The 17427-nt window shown below is 47.9% G+C and overlaps 1 long non-coding RNA gene across 1 annotated transcript in view; it reads right to left on the minus strand.

Moving 5' to 3' along the window:
• Positions 1–555: 555 nt before the first annotated feature.
• The window catches only part of LOC148684312 (uncharacterized), a 32521-nt gene continuing 15649 nt past the window's right edge, over positions 556–17427 (minus strand). Inside the window, exons 2-3 of the long non-coding RNA XR_015946308.1 lie at positions 10719–10914; positions 556–1848 (exon numbers count right to left, since the gene is read on the minus strand). This is a non-coding gene — a long non-coding RNA (uncharacterized LOC148684312). The remainder of the gene's footprint in view (positions 1849–10718; positions 10915–17427) is intronic.

Genomic DNA, 17427 nt, shown 5'->3' on the forward strand with positions numbered 1-17427 from the left:
GGAGTCTCTGGACATGCGCAGAAGCGATTTCTGACGCTGTGGCCATTTTGGAAATGGGCAGAGCATGCGTAGAAGTGACTTCCGGTGCCACTTTGCCCAGTTCCAAAATGGCAGCAGCGCAACTTCCGGTGCCATGCCACGCCGATCCCGGATTTTTCAATCTGGCACCTATGCATTAGTATAGTTCAGGAATGGGAGGAACCTGAGGCCCTCCAGATATTGGACTTCCATTCCCATCAGCCCCAGCCAACATAGCCAATAGTCAAGGATGATGGGAGTTGTAGCCCAGCAACATCAGGAAGACCACAGGTTCCCCCCATCTCTGGTGCATTTAGTACGAGATGCTCATTTTGAGGAATCATCGGTATCTTTCCCATGACATTTCCTTACCTGATGATGTCTGCATTTTATGTGACCTATCACACCTTCTAAAAGCCAATTCCGGAAATCTAGTGTAAGTCTAGTGCTCATTTCTGTGTTAATTGTTTCTGGAGGGTGGTGTGGTGTCAGGGGGTTGTTGCGGCTACTCTTGAGTAAAGACGCTCCAGTCCGCGCTGTCTTTAAGAGTTTTATTGTGCATACTATTTACAGTGCAGAGATAGCAGAAAACATGACCGCCTAGTCACTTCCAGAATCCGGCAATGGCTTCCGTCTGCTTCGAGGCCAGCATAAAAGCCTGCGCACCCCAAAACGCCGCCCCTTAGCCCTACGCGTGGGCATGTGCCTCAATTCGGGCGCCGGAAGGAGAGGTCTCCCCTCTTGCTGAGCCCCGCATCCGCTGTCCCTCGACCAGAGCATTGCCAGGGCTCTGACGCCTCACTGAGCCCTCCCTCCATACCGCTCCATTCCCTCCTCCTGACTCGCTGCTCGTGCTGTCGCTGGGGGAAGTGCTGGTCAGAATGACGGGGGGGGAGGCTCCCTGTAGGGAGTCCCCCTGACAGGTGGGGAATCCACTCGCAACCCATCCTGGAAAATCACGGGAGTTTTGAGTTTGTCATTTCATGTGACAAAAATGGGGGTTGATAGCCCGACATAACAGTTCTTTCCTGCTGTTTAAAATTTGGCATGATATTGCTCAAAGAGCCAGAGCTACGTAACGCAACAGGTACTGAAGTGCAACAGGAAAGTTGGGAATAGGGACAGAGGTGCTGGCATTATAAACTAGTAAGACAAACCCAGGTCTGAATGCAGGCGTCCCTCACTTAGATTGGAGTTAAATAAATTGGTGTTCTTGTTAGTAAATGCACCAATAAAAAACAGACATAATGATTACATACTGTTTAGAATTTTCAAGTTCAATCCATGTCATTAGTGTATATTTATGCTTTCTTATTCAATGTTTATTTTTTTCCTGAGAAACGCAGGAAATTATAGGACACATTTATTGTTGTTGTTGTTTAGTCATTTAGTCGTGTCCGACTCTTCGTGACCCCATGGACCAGAGCATGCCAGGCACTCCTGTCTTGCACTGCCTCCTGCAGTTTGGTCAGACTCGTGTTCGTAGCTTCGAAAACACTGTCCAACCATCTCATCCTCTGTCGTCCCCTTCTCCTTGTGCCCTCAATCTTTCCCAACACCAGGGTCTTTTCCAGGGAGTCTTCTCTTCTCATGAGGTGGCCAAAGTATTGGAGCCTCAGCTTCAGGATCTGTCCTTCCAGTGAGCGCTCAGGGCTGATTTCCTTAAGAATGGATAGGTTTGATCTTCTTGCAGTCCATGGGAGTCTCAAGAGTCTCCTCCAGCACCATAATTGAAAAGCATCCATTCTTCGGCGATCAGCCTTCTTGATGGTCCAGCTCTCACTTCCATACGTGACTACTGGGAAAACCATTTATATGATGTATTTAAACCTAGGTGAGGAACCACATGTTTAAACGTTGTTTAATAACTTATATTTTCAATTTCAATTTATGTAACTGGTACATAAATGTGTTGTCATGTAATGTTTAATACTTCCAGCTGATGAAGGTTAAGACACCGAAACAGGGCCCTGTCCTGGCTTCTGATTTATGACCGACTTCTGACTACAACTTAAAGACTCTCACATTTAATGCTGCAACAGATTATTGCTTTGTATACATTCTTGTGGCTTTAAGTTTACAATCTCTGTATGATTATATGTATTCTTGTTTTTTTGGCAATTCTTGTTTTTTGCAATTCATATTTGACTTGTGAGTAGGGATTATTCTCACTATTGAATCTTATATTGGCCTGAGCTCTTGGTCTGTTTTTTATTGGTTCACTTAGATTGGAGGCACAGTCGATGATGGCAATAAAAGACAGGGCCTTTTCGGTGGCTGCACCAATATTGAGGGATACCTCAATCTATAAAGCACAGATGACCCTCTCTTTGGTTGTCTTTCAGCAGCAGGTGGAAATGCCCCCCCCCTTTCTGGGTGGCTTTTGCCTACCAAGGTCATTTTTTAAACATACGAGCACCAGAAGGGCAGGGCAGGCTTATAAAACACAGTAATCCAACTTCAAGGTGAGCGAAACAGTTATGAAAACCATCAGCGTCATTTTGAGCCAGACCTACTTAAAACCAAGTCATAAAAAACATTGCCTGCCTCACAAAGCCAAAGGCCCATGCTAATGAAAAAGGTCTTCGAAGGCATGATATTGCATTGCATTAGTTAGGACAGAACTGAAACCAACTTCCCCAAACATTTGCACCAGGAGGATTTGATGGTTTCTGTTTTCAGATGCAGCCACATTCTATTGAATTTTAACTACCGTCTGCATACATACTTAATTTACCAATTATGTAATGATGCCCTGATGAATTTCTGGCACCGCTGTGCTAAGTTAAACAGTTTGCCCAGACAATAATATTTATCTGGTTTTGACCGATTTATCGTTACAACATATTCCGGCAGCTAAGCTGGAAATTCTTCCAGAGCAACCGTTTGTAATGCGGTTTGTTTCTGCAAAGCTCAAAATAAAATTGTGTGTGTGTGTTTGTGTGTGTGTGTGTGTGTGTGTGTGTGTGTGTGTATATATATATGTATGTATATATATACAATGGAACCTCGGTTTATGAACACCTCGGTTTATGAATTTTCGGTTTATGAACGTCGCGGACCCATCTGGAACGGATTAATTCACTTTCCATTACTTTTAATGGGAAAGTTCGCTTCAGTTTATGAACGCTTCAGTTTATGAACAGACTTCCGGAACCAATTACACCCATGTTTCAGTTTATGAACGCTTCAGTTTAAGTACTCCGCGGACCCGTCTGGAACGGATTAATCCACTTTCCATTACTTTCAATGGGAAAGTTCGCTTCAGTTTATGAACGATTACTCCGCGGACCGTCTAGAACGGATTAATCCACTTTCCATTACTTTCAATGGGAAAGTTCGCTTCAGTTTATGAACGCTTCAGTTTATGAATAGACTTCTGGAACCAATTGTGTTCATAAACCGAGGTACCACTGTATATATATATATATATATATATATATATATATATATATATATATAGTGTCCTAGAGTGGTACTTGAGCCAGGCAGCCTGACGCAATGTGCCCTGACAATCTCTTATAATTTCTTTTCCAGAGAATTCATTCTGTGATGTGCCTCTTGAATTATCTGGCATTGTCCTCACAGGACATGGGCTTGCTTCTGCATCAACTCCTTTTTACCACTGAATTTTCCTGTGCTATGTGGGGCTTCTCCCCGCCCTTCAAGGGGGCAGCCTTTCCCCACCTGGTGCCCTCCAGATATTGTTGATCAACCACACCCCAGCGCAGGGATGATGGGCAGCGCTGCCAGACCTCCAGATCTGACCTGAAGTCTCCGGGTGGCAGGTGGAGGTCTTGAACCTCCAGGTGGGTGAGAGTGTCTTTAATTGTTGTTATTTTAAAGTAGTCATAATCATAAGAATTAAGAAGACTGTGCCTGAAGCTTGCAAGATTCAGCCCAGCAGGATCTGGCTGCAAATTATAGCACAGACACTGTGGGAGGTCTGCTCTCCTCCGCTTCCCAATTAACCTCCATCTTCAGGGCCCACCCCACGACATCATTGGAGGCTTCCCCCTGTGACATCACCAGGGGCAGGCATAGGCAACCTTGGCTCTCCAGATGTTTTGGAACTACAACTCCCATGATCCCTGACCACTGGCCCTGTTAGCTAGTGATCACCCGTTATTCTCCCTTATTCTGCTCCTGCCAGCGGCCATTTTTTTTCTGCTTTGCCCATCTATGGGCACCGAAAATGGCCGGCGCCGGAAGTCGCGCCTACGCACTTCTGGACATGCGTAGACGCGACTTCCGTTGCTGGCGCCGGCCATTTTCAGTGCCCATAGATGGGCAAAGCGGTACCGGAAGTTGCATCTATGCACTTCCAGACATGCGTAGACGCGACTTCCGTTGCCGGCGCCGGCCATTTTTGGTGCCCATAGATGGGCAAAGCGACACCGGAAGTTGCATTTACGCAACTTCCGGTGTCATGCGGCTGCCGATCCCGGATTTTGTCGTCCAGGACTTGGCAGGTATGGCAGGGTAGGGGCTGGGGGTGTTCGGGGAAACAGACCTGTTGCGTGGGAGCTGGTTGAAATTAAATCCTTCGAAGACAGAGGTCCTCTGGTTGGGTAGAGATGACATGGGGTTGCGGGGCAAACTCCCATCCCTTGCGGGGGTACAACTACTTCCAGCACCTTCTGTCTGGATGTAACCTTCCATGCCTCCCTCTCTATGGAGGCGCAGGCTGCAGCCACAGCAAAGGCGGCATTTTTCCATCTCTGCCGTACTAAGCAGTTGGTCCCTTACCTTTCTTGCCCTGATCTAGCCACTGTGATCCATGCAACGGTCACCTCCAGGCTCGATTATTGTAATTCGCTCTAAGCGGGGCTGCCCTTGAAGCTGACCCAGAAACTCCAGCGGGTGCAGAATGCCGCAGTGAGACTCCTTACGGGGTATTCGCCGCGGGATCACATTCACCCAGTGCTACACCAGCTGCACTGGCTCCCGGTGGAGTAGAGGGTCAGGTTTAAGGTGCTGGTTTAAACCTTTAAAGCCCTATACGGCCTGGGACCCTCATACCTGGTATGCCCCGCAGAGGACCTTATGGTCCACAAACAATAACATCTTGGAGGTCCAGGGCTTCAAGGAGGTTAGACTGGCCTCGACCACAGCCAGGGCCTTTTCGGCCATGGCCCCAGTCTGGTGGAACGCTCTGTCACAAGAGATCAGGGCCCTGTGGGACTTGGCAACCTTCTGCAGGGCCTGCAAGACAGAGCTGTTCCACCAGGCCTTTGGTCAGGGTCCAGCCTGACCCCCCTCTTTTTACAAGACCCTGCATATAAGTGGCCTCTAACTCTTCTCAGCAGCTCATATCAATAGCTGAGCCTGGTGAGCACTTAATGTTCCCAACCCTTATAGTTATAAATTGTGGGTTGCCATCTGATTTATTCTAATTTTAATCTGTATTTCATTAGATTGCTGGATTTTATGTTTTAATGTATTATATCCTTTGATTTTAGCCACTCTGAGCCCAGCTTGGCCGGGGAGGGCAGGATATAAATTATTATTATTACAGTGGTGCCTCGCTTAACAAATGCCCTGCTTAACAAAATTTCCGCTTCACAAAAGGATTTTTCGAGCAGAGGTTGCCTCGCTAGACGAATGCGTTTTACGAAAAATTCATCTAGCGAATCACGGTTTCCCATAGGAATGCATTGAAATTCAATTAATGCGTTCCTATGGGCAAAAAAATTCAAAAAAAATTCAGTGCATTCCTATGGGATTCGCTAGACGAATTTTCCGCTATAAGAAAAGACCCGTGGAACGAATTAATTTCGTCTAGCGAGGCACCACTGTATTTTATTATTATTATTGCTATTGCTTTCTAAAGCAACATGATGGGGACAACGGGGCTGTATGTCACTGTGCTTTAAAAAGTTGTGCGTTGCTTTGTCATTTTTAATCGATATTTTGTGGAACGGGTAGACGGAGCAGAGAAATAAAAACAGTATTAATAGTGGCCTGGCAGACAGGTTCTGCGCCGTTGCAAAGCCTGTTCTAGGGAGGCAGAGAGGACGGGGAGATTCAGATGAGAGGTTGCTAGGCAACCACCCACTTGGTCTGTCTGATTCTCCTCTCCCCGGAATGAGCTTCATTCCAAAGCAGGATATGCTGCTAAGGCTGGCCCTACCGTTAGGCAGCCTGAGGTGGCTTCCTCGGGCAGCTGATTTGGACTGTCACCAGGCCCCCTTAGAGGTCCAGAGGGGCCCGTGCCACTGGCAGCTTTTGAGGCCCCAGCCATGATAAAAAAATTGACAGCACATGAAAGCAAAAGAAGGCACCAAAGAATAAAGAAAGAGAAGAGCATAATTTGAATATTTATTTATCAAAAGCCGATAAATTAGCACGGGTCTGAATTTGTGACCCTCCATTGAGCTTGTGGTCCCATCTTTTGAAAAGGAATCTTAACACTTTTTTTTAATATATAATTCTGGCCCACATTTTACTAAATGTGATAAACTAACTGCTACTGGTGTGTGTGTGTGTGTGTGTGTGTGTGTGTGTGTGTGTGTGTGTTTAAAATATTTAGCAGCTCCAAGTGGTGATGGCTAATAGGGTCAGAGGCTGCAAACACATCATGCATTGAATACCAGGCTGCAAGCACATCATGCATTGAAGACATTCCTCACAACCTCAAAAAATAATCTTGGAAACGGTAGTTTTCCCCCAGCGCCACAATTCCCAGCACCCTTAGCAAACTACAGTTCCCCTGGGTCCTTCGGGAGGGAAAATGTGCTTTAAATGCACGGTGTGTATGCAGCCTCCATTGCTGGGCGTCGCATGTGGAGAGTACGCGAATGCACTCAGATCCAATGTGTGGACTAGCCCTAACTCTGATACAGCAAGTCACTTCATAGACCGATTCTACATCTATTAAATAAACTAAAAGTGCAGTTGGAGGGGATCATGGACGCCACATCCCCTGCAGTGACGCTGTAGTTAGGAGTCTGACTGTCGGGGCTGGCTCGGCTGCAAGTCATCGCGGAGACTCAGAGACGAGCAGTAAAGTTGATTCTTTATTCAAAGAAACAGAATACAAACAGAGAAACCTACGGGCAAGACTGGCCCCTGTAAAGCAGTTGCCAGAAGTGATGATCTGTGCCTCCTGCTTCCCCCTAAGTCTTCTCCCTGTCCAGGTGTTTCCCCAGCAGTCTTAAACTCCGTTGGGGGGGGAGCCCTGCCCCTTTTGTGTTCTTTGCTCTGCTAAATGCAAAGTTCCCTGTGCCCTCAGTGACAAGGGAGGCGGGGAGCTGAACACAGTAGTACCGGCAGGATCCTGTGATCTGTTGCAGCCTCAGCCCCCACCTCCTCCTCAGTCAAATACAAAACAAGCAGCACGCAAGGGCACAAGATTCAATCAAGTTTCAATCAAGTATTATTAATACAAAAAGAAAACAATAAGAGAACCATATACAAGTGCTGACACAGAAGCCAAAACCAAACGTCAAGCAGATAGCATATACAAATAAATACCGAAAGGCAAACCAGTCTTTATGGTCTTTGAGGCCATGGGGTCACGAAGAGTCGGACACGACTAAACGACTAAACAACAACAACAAAGTGGTCAGCAAAGTGGCAGCAGGTCGAATGAAATGTCAATGATAGACAGGCTGCCGGCGTTTTTCACCTGTTTTGCCCATATGACGGGCTTCTTCAGTAGTTTCTCCTTCTGCTTTCAGTTATGTTTAGTGCATTCAAATTTGTATAAAACCACTTATCTTGGCTTAGGCCACAATGCTCAAGTTCTTTTTCAAAAGGTTCTCTCATGCGGCTTTGATACATTTACATATTCAATTTCTTATATTCAGAGTTTTCTTAGTTTGAGCATGTATTGTTGAAGAAATTGGCAGCATTAGCCCATTATTTCTGTTTTTGTTGTCCCACCTCCTCCTCAGCTGCCTGTCCCGCATCTACAGTGCTTTCTGCCTCTTCTGCCTCTCTCTCACTCCAGCCTGTTGCTTGTTCAGCATCCAACCATTCTGCTCTTCCCTTCATCCTTTGACCAGTCTTCCATGTCCAGGCTTCCCTAGGGGGAGTCTCCCACCACTCCTCATCGCCCAGCCCATCTCTAACACAGACTTATGTGGGTCACAGACCACATCAGAGCACATTTAGCCAAGACTTTCTCCCTATATTCCCACCTAGGTGTACAAGTCCTGGATGGCCGCGAGCGACCTTTGCTAATCCTTTCCAACGCGCTATGGTTTTCTGGGTTTAAATTTCTCCTTCCGCCCCCATAAGAAGCCGCTTTTTATCCCCTTCTCAAATAAACATCTATTTCCATCAAACCGGCCGGCTCCTCCTTTCAAAAGTTCAAACACAGTTCCCTCACCGCAGCTTGGCTTCTCCCCCTCCTTCTTTTCTCAGTTTTGTAGCAAGGCCAGTTTATTGTGTTTCTCCCTTTCCTGGAAATGCACAAGAACATGTGCCGGTTTATTATTACGGCATTGCTAATGCCCTGGACGCGTTGTGGAAAATGCCCTGTGGCAAAAACACAGCTGGACAGACATTCCTCGAGGCCGCTGGATCCTTGCTGTTCTTGTTTTGCTCAAAAGGTTACAGTTATTTCAAGGTTTTCTTTTATGGCAGTTGGGGCCGTCGTTTCTGTTTCTCTTGCCGCTGAAAATTGCAACCTCGCTGTTGCTATGCTGCATTCTGTGGCAAGCTCTGAAATTTAGCTGTCAAAACCAGAGAGCGAGAGCAACAGAATGGCAAGCCAACCGCCCCCCCCCCCAGCGCTGAGCCGAGGTGCCAGAGAAAGGCCGGTATATCAACAAAACACTTTTCACAGTGGCAGAACATTCCGGATCATTGTCTTCTTCACAGCTTCTGTCGTTTACTCCAGGTACAACCAAATGACTCTAACCAACAGGTATCGGGCGGATATTCAATTCTTCTTTCTCTTGCAGTTCAGACGTGGGGAGCATAACCCAGTCTGATCCTTATCGATCCGCACGGCAGAGAGGATCTAAACCGCATCTAGGGCACCATAGAGTGGTTTCCCCCCCATAGAATTCTGGGAGCTGTAGTTTGCACTGAGAGTTGTTAGCAGGCCCCCGTCCCAGCACTACAATTCCCAGAGTTCCTCATGAAGAGGGATTGGTTGTTAAAGCACTCTGGGAACTGTAGCTCTGTAACAAAGAAGGGCTTGGCCAGCTGTGGCAGATGTGGGGTTGGTGGGGGGGGTTGTAAGTGGGGGCCAGTAGCCCCTAATATGAATAATAAAACCAAGAGGGGGGAAACCAGTAGTGGTTAGCATGTCATACTAGGACCTAGGAGACCAGGGTTCGAATCTCCACTCAGCCAGGCAGCTCAATGGGTGATCTTGAGCCAGTCCCCAACTCTCAGCTTCACTACCTTGCAGGGTGGTTGTGAAAATATTATGGAGGGGGTGGGGAGGCCGTCTATGATGCTTTGAGCTCCTTGGAGGAGAGGTGGAGTATGAAAATGTAAGAAATGGAGAAAAGTAGAAGCAAGCCTAAAATGTGAATAGGAGTAAGTGTTCGAGAGTTGGGGAGCCATTTGTTCCCTGCACGACAGGGGGTTGGACTAGATGACCCTTGGGTCCTTTCCCAATCTACGGTTCTGTGGTTTTGGTGGTGGCAAAACAAAGCGCTGCGGAACGTCAGCATGTTTAGCAATGAGCAATCAAGGTACACAAGGCAGGGGAGCTGAAAATAGATCTCCTCCGATGCACTTTGATCAAAGAAGAAAGAGCAACGTCGAGAGCGGAGGGAGGGAATGGCTCGCCGCTCTGCTAATGAGGTGCAGGGCTTTTCGTGCCGACTTCAGCTTCTATGCAAATCTTGACATTCCTTCCCGAGTCTTGGGAGCAGTCCTGGACTTGTCCACCTGTCCTTAATGGCACACAAGTAATATATATTGCTTTTCTCAGAGTACCAGTTGCCGGAAACCGCAGGAGGGGAAAGTTGCTCTTGTGCTCAAATCCTGATCGCTGGTTTTGCACAGGCATCTGGTTGACCACTGTGAGAACAGGATGCTGGACTAGATGGGCCTGATCCAGCAGGCTCTTCTTTTGCTCTTCTGCGCAGAGCTTTCCAGAACTATCATGATCCCCTCTGATTCAGAGAAATTCACTTTCAATTTTGAAAGTGGTGGAGGGAGGAGAGGATGAGACTATGGAGTAGGGCCTTTCTGTTGAAGCTCCTTCTTCCTGCTGGGGTGCCTCCAGACACACCTGACTCTGCTGACGGCGCAAGAGTCCCAGAGGCTACCACCCTCTTGTCCGTGGAGGAGAGAAGGGGGCCATTTGGAACCGTGGAAGAAGTTTCCACACTGGAAGATGAGGAATTGGGTCCAGTAATGTCTCCCAGGCGGCGCATCAAGAAAGAAGAGGAGACTTCTCTCCCTAGGTGGACATCGTGCCTTCAGGCCACGGATTCCTTCACAGACACAGATCCTCACAAGTAGCTGGGCATTCTCTGCCACTGCTTAAAATAATAGAATTGTAGAGTTGTAAGGGACCCGGAGGGTCATCTAGGCCAACCCCCTGCAATGCAGGAATCACAGCTCAAAAATCCCTGACAGATGGTCATTAAACCCCTGTTTGCAAAAGCTTGGTGGGTAGGTGGGGAAACTCATTGGAACAACCTCACAGCTCCTATTATTGTTGTTGTTGTTATTGTTATTGTTATTGTTATTTGAATTTAGGTGGTCTTGAAGCCCTTGTTACTGACCTTGGACTCCTGAATCTAAGCCTTGATCCTGAACCAGATTTCTTGATGCCTTGTCCAGCACTAACACTGTATACCCCCTTTGAATGCAAACCTTCCCTCATTTGCAGAAGACTCGTATGTAGCCGTCCTTTGAAGTTCACCGTCCTCCAAAGCTTGCAATGCAATTTTCCAGTCAGAAAATGGTGTACCCAAGTGCCTATATACAACAGAGGAAAGTGAGCATGAAAATGCATTGGGTTAGTGAAAAGAAACAAGAGAAACAGGAAAGGGAACTCCTGGAAAGCAACACTGGGCATCTCTCAGTTATCGACACAAGAAAATCTCTCAGCTATGGCAAATGCCACACTTCTGAATATTCCATTTCATCTCCCATGTTTTTTAAGGGCCACCTTGGCTCAAACATCCTTTGATTCACATTAGAGCAGCTGGAAAACCAGAACCGGAAACGTTTTCCTACCAAAAAAATCAACCTCTGTTGTGTTCGTCACTAACGCCAGTGTACTGGAAGAAGCAAAGATCACCAGTGTTGAAGCAATGATTCTTCAACATCAACTTCGTTGGACTGGGCATGTTGTGCAGATGCCTGATTATCATCTTCTTCCAAAGCAACTACTCTATTCTGAACTTAACAATGGAAAGGTCAACAAAAGAGGTTTAAAGACTGTCTCAAGGCAAATCTAAAAAAATGTAGTAGAAACACCAACAGTTGGGAAACACTGGCCTGCGGGCACTCCGATTGGAGAACAGCCTTTACCAAAGGTGTCATGGGCTTTGAAGACACTCAAACTCAGGACGCAAGGGAGAAACGTGCTAAGAGGAAGGCACACTTGGCAAATCCACACCGTGATCAACTCTCGTCCGGAAACCAATGTCCCCACTGTGGAAAGACGTGTGGATCCAGAATTGGCCTCCACAGTCACTTACGGACTCATTGTTAAAACTGTGTTTATGGAAGACAATCTTACTTGGCTACAAGTGATCGCAGAGGAAGAAGAAGAAGAAGAAGAAGAAGAAGAAGAAGAAGAAGAAGAAGAAGAAGAAGAAGAAGAAGAAGAAGAAGAAGAAGAAGAAGAAGAAGAAGAGATTGTGAAAAGAACACACACAAAATATGCATTATTATTTTTTGGCAGGAACTGCTTGCGAACTGCCTATTCCGAAAAATGTACATTAAAATGGTAACTAATTTTCAGGAGGACTTTTAAGACAACAACAATAATATTGCAAACTGATGTTGAAATGAGAGAGCCAAGGTGGCACAGTGATTAGGGTGCTAGACTAGGACCTAACAGAGTTGTAGTTAAGCTTAAGTTGTTTTTAATTGTTTCAAAGTTGTCTAATATTGTCTTTTGATATTAAATAGAGTGTGTTATTATTGGTTACAACCTGCCCTGGGACCTTAGGGTGAAGGGGTAACAAATTGTAATTATAATAATAATGTATCAACCACCCTGAGACCTGCGGGTATAGGACAGTATATAAATTCAATCAATCAATCAATCATCAATACTAATAATAATAGTGGGGATGTATGGGGTGTTAGGGGAGGGGTAGTACCTCTGGTGGGGGGGTATGTCATGGTCCTTCTGGGGAAGTTTGTCCAGTGTGGTGTAGTGGTTAAGAGCAGTAGACTCGCAATCTGGGGAACCAGGTTCGCGTCTCCGCTCCTCCACATGCAGCTGCTGGGTGACCTTGGGCTAGTCACACTTCTTTGAAGTCTCTCAGCCCCACTCACCTCACAGAGTGTCTGTTGTGGGGGAGGAAGGGAAAGGAGAATTTTAGCCACTTTGAGACTCCTTCGGCTAGTGATAAAGCGGGATATCAAATCCAAACTCTTCTTCTTCTTCTTCTTTGGTCCTGTGATGGCCTGGGACTCGGGCCCGGACTCAGAACCAGGAGAGTTCCGCACCGGATCTTTTGCCTCATACACCATCTGAACCAAGCCTGGGGCCTGATTCTGAAGAGTCCCCCAGTCTGCACAGGTTCCCCTGCAGCAAACACCAGCTGGGCTGAGTCAGGGGCACGAGCCTGTCCTGGCTTCAGTTGGGCCATCACTTACTGCTGCTCCACTACCAGGTTGGTCAGGGGAGGCAGAAGCGGCCCCTGGGTCTAGTAACTGATGTCTCCCGAACTGCAGAAACCAAGGTCTGAGAGAAGGAGAGACCTGAGTACTCGCAGGAGTGCTCGTCTGTGGGCGAAACAGGGAGGTGAGTCGCCGGGGGTCAGGACCGGCCATTACCCAGGCAAAGATAAAAGGCTATCGGACCATGCCCAGATTGCAGGAGCATCATTGCAGCACACCAGATCCTGCCTGTAATCCTGTACCTGTCCTTACCTGGTTTCCTGCCTCGTGTCCTGCCTCGGCCCCGTTGGACTGGCTCCTTGTGGAACCCTCGGCTTCTGGACTGGACCTGGATCGCGCTGCTTGGGTTACCCCCGGGCCCAGCACAGGTTCCCACTCAGCTCTCACCTGTGGCTCCTAGAAGCTGTCAGCACGAGAAAGCGGCCGTACCCTGGGAATGACCTTGACTGACCAACTAAACCAGGTGAGGGGAGCCAGCGGGTCTCAAAGCCTCAGTGAGTTAGGGTCTTCCCCTGTATGTGAAGACAGGCTCCGGTGAACTGACCGGATGAGACGAACAGTGGGACCAATGGTCAAGAAGGCAGTTTCTGCACATGCAGAAGGGAAGGTAGCCCATCTGACCCTAAACCTCCACTGCCTTGAGGGGTATCTTGGAGAGAAGAAAAGGCTAAGGAGTAAACTCTACATAAATCTAGAGTGGAGTCCCTAAGATGGTGCCTTGTACGCTTCCTTCCAGCAACTCCTGCAGCCAAGCTGGTGCCCAACGTCTTGCTCTGCTTTCCTTTGGACCACATCTTGTCATCTGGGCAGCCCAGGACCTCCATACAGGCTGCCCAGCCCTGCACCCGGGGAGATCACTTCGGTGCTGCAAATGCAGTGGCTTGAATTCACTCCCAGAGGTGCACTCCTTTGCCTCTCAAGATAGACAGGTGCCAACTTCAAGAGTCCAAAACATCTAGAAGATTCCAGGTTGGCAAAGGCTGTTCTCGGGACCTTCTCCATGTGCGTCCTCTGACAGAAGTGAGGCAGGTGCTATCTTCCTCCCTATCGTCCTGAAGCCTCTGGTGGCAGGGGGGGGCTCTGGGGGGGAGGGAGGGGCAGAAGGAAACCCAACTACAAAAATGGACCTCCTTTGGACGGTCGCACCTCATAGGTTCCTCTTGTGGCAGGAGGGGGCCTGTGGGGAGGCGACACGAAGGAGGTGGAAAATAATTTTGTTTTTAAAGAATAAGAATTGGAATTAAGAATAAGAAACCCGCTATAATTATATTAAGAAATTATGAAATCCAGGAAGAAGGGATCTGAGGAAGTCACAAATATAATGTTTAACAAAGTAAGAAATTGATATTTTTAACTGTCTGTTTGTTTGTGTGTTATGTTGGAGGACTATATATAAATAGCTGGGGGGAAACCAACCCTAATCTCTGCTTTTATCCTGGGGCCTCTTGGTGGCAGGGGGGCTCAGGGGTCAAGGAGGGGGGGTGAGGACAAACCCAGCTATAAAATGGACTACCTTCGACTCCCAACACCCGCAGGACCTACTTGTGGCAGAAGGGGACTTGTGGGGGGAAGGAGGGAAGGTGGATGGATATGTTTTTTATGTTTTGTCTCTTTTGTGTTATTATATAAAACCAATAAAAATTATTTTTTAAAAAAAACAGAAGTGAGGTTTTGGTTTCTCATCCATCCAATCTTAAGTTTTGTTTGCCACATTTATTCACCAAGGCATTGTATGTGGTTCCAACCCCACCTTCTCATTTTATCCTCATAACAACCCTGTGAGGTAGGATAGGCTGAGAGAATGACTGGCCCATGTAAGCATCATGGCTGACTGCTGGCTTGGGCTGCTGGGAGCTGTAGTCAAAAACATCAGGGAAGATACCTGATGTTTGGTGAAGGATGCCTAAGAGGAAAGTAAATACGGGAGCATCTTCGTCGCAAGCTGTGTAGGGTTTTTAAAGCAGACACCAGCTCTTCAAACTGGGCTCAGAAGCAGACTATCTAGGGAATGGGAAGATGAAAAATGGGGACACATTATAAATAATGGAACTTCTGCAGCTCAGCAGCTATTTTTACGCTGGGATCATTAGGCAGTTTCCACTCTCTTGCTCGGAGATCAAACTGAATAGATCTCCAAAATGTCTTGGCTGTATAAATACGGCGGCAGCTCTTCACGGCTGGTTTTTCTTCACCAGCCACATCGGGTGTGTGGTAAAAAGTTTGCAGAATCTCCGAAGTCAGCTTGCGGGAGTTCATTTCCCTAACGTTGGACAGCTCACAGGCCCTTCTGTGCAGGTGCTTTTTAAAAAGAAGCAGCAGCAGCTTATTTTATGTTTACATTTGTATCCCACCTTTCCTCTGAGGACACATAAAAGGGAATCCTTGTTGGCACGCTGCAGGGGAGTTGTTGCAATCTATAGAAATTCTCTCTCTCCAGCCTCTCCGCCCCAGTGGCACTGGGCAATTGCGACAGATCCTGCTGGCTTGCTAGTTTACCTTGCTGCCCAGCAGTCTCCGTCCCTGAGCCGACCGAGCTGGTTTCAGAGGCAATGTTGAGGACGCCCAGACTGCTGATGGTTTTGGTGGACATCTAAGAGGCTCCTCTGATGTTCTTATGAAGTTGAAAGCCAGGGCTACTCCCCGGACTGGATATAAGTAACAAGGCAGGCAAATGGGGAATGGCTAAGGGCAGGCTGAGGTTGATGGGCCAGTAGGCCACTGTCTCATGTGATAACCAGGCAGAAGACCACAAGAGAAGCCTGCTGGATCAGGCCAATGACCCATCTAGCCTAGCCTCCTGCTTTCTCCGAGGCCAGCCAGATGCCTGTGGGAAACCGGCAAGCAGAACATGAGCACGAGAGCACAACTCTGACCCTATGCATGCCCATGTACCCACATTCCAGCTGCCATGAGCCAGGTGTTTGAAGGGGGAAGTCCCGTCACCCCGATGCATTCAGCAAATGTTTGCCTAGGGAGCCTCTGCCCAGAGGGTTGAATGTGGCCCTCCAAATTTCGCAATCTGGCCCTTGGGACTCTCTTCAGGACACAGTCCTCATTGCCCTTGCTACACATTCTGCTCAAGTTCCCCCCCCCCCAAGCTGGAATATGTTCTTAAATTGTGATAATACTTTTACGTGTGTGTGTGTGTGTGTAAACCTTTGCAAGACTGGAAGGTAGCTCACGGTGCAAAGGTAAGAGTCAGGTGTGTTGCTTCACCTTTGCTCTTGCCTGCTTTTTGCCTTCAGCCACACCTACATTTGTCTTTGGCCTCACCCACCTGTCAAAGGCTGAAGGAATGTACCTGGCAGATAGTGAGCCCTTTATCGTCAAATACGACACTTACAGTCATTTCCACAGCTCCAAATACCCATGCACACCATCGAGCATCTAGGCAGCTCTATGGAGCAGTTGCAGCAACAGGGGACCGTTCCCCCTCCAGCAGTTTAGGTACCTTCCCCCAATGGGCTGCGAGTGTACAGCCAGAGACTAAGCCTGCATGGAAGCATCCTCTGCTCATCCCTTTTCAGCCCCCTCCTGGTTCTAGGAGAGAGTGGCGGAGGAGGAGGGGGACTACCCGGCTCTTCACTTGTCTTGGATATCATAGAATTGGAGAGTTGGAAGGGACCCTGAGGACCATCTAGGGCAATCCCTGCAATGCAGGAATATGCAGTTATCCCGTACGGGGATCGAACCTGCAACCCTGGTGTTATCAGCACCACACTCTAACCAACTGAGCTATGTCCCTGACCTGCCTCTTCCTCCTCTTCTTGCAACCCATTCTGTGCTCCATTTTCCAGCTCTGAAGCTTCCCCTGCCTATGATTATTGCCTCCTGGCGGGTACAGTTCCCCGCAAATCACTGCCCCCCTTTCCTCAGTGCACACTCGTCAGCGTCCTCGTCAGGGACTGGGCAGAGGAGGGATGGTAGAGACCTCCTCCCCAGCCTGGCCCTTCCAGAGAAGAAGACAGTTCAGAATTACAACAGGGGTTTGAAGGAGAGCACAGCTCAGAGGCAGAAGAGGGGGAAAGCTGGGAAATAATGGAAGAGGAGGAACCACCAGGAGGACAACAGCTGATGGACACAGTGTCTCTAGAAAGCATTCCAGACCCCCCCCCTCCAGAACCTGGTGGGCCTTGAAAGTAGGAGAGCAGGGAGCTCAGAAGCAGAGGGCACATTTCAGCACCCATAGTGATGACACATAATGGGAGAGAGGAAGGGGGGTGGAGAGTCACTTGGGGCAACGCCAGTATTCCAAGAGACTGCATTCCCAAGCCTCTCTCTGTGAATATTGAATACAAAGCATCGGTAAGAACTTTCCTTGTCTTATCCGTTCCTAGCAACTTACTGTGGGGCTTAGATCCTCTGACGCCCGACAGCCCTGCAAGTCCCTGCTGCTACGATGGGAATGTGGCTCCCAGTAGGTTGACAACCAACAACATTTAGGGAATGTGGGCCTCAGATTACAAAGGTTCGTTGCACCTGGACTAGGGCTTCAGGTGAAGGAAAAATAATAATATCCCGCATGAGTAACTCAGTTATCCTGGAAAGGGTTTGAACAGACAACGGCTATCTTTGTCCGAGGGATGAAGGGGAACTTAAACCATCTGCAGTTCATGCGAGAGATGGGTT

The sequence above is a fragment of the Zootoca vivipara genome, chromosome 11, assembly GCF_965207765.1.
Source record: "Zootoca vivipara chromosome 11, rZooViv2.hap1.1, whole genome shotgun sequence".
In the NCBI taxonomy this organism is placed as follows: Eukaryota; Metazoa; Chordata; class Lepidosauria; order Squamata; family Lacertidae; genus Zootoca; species Zootoca vivipara.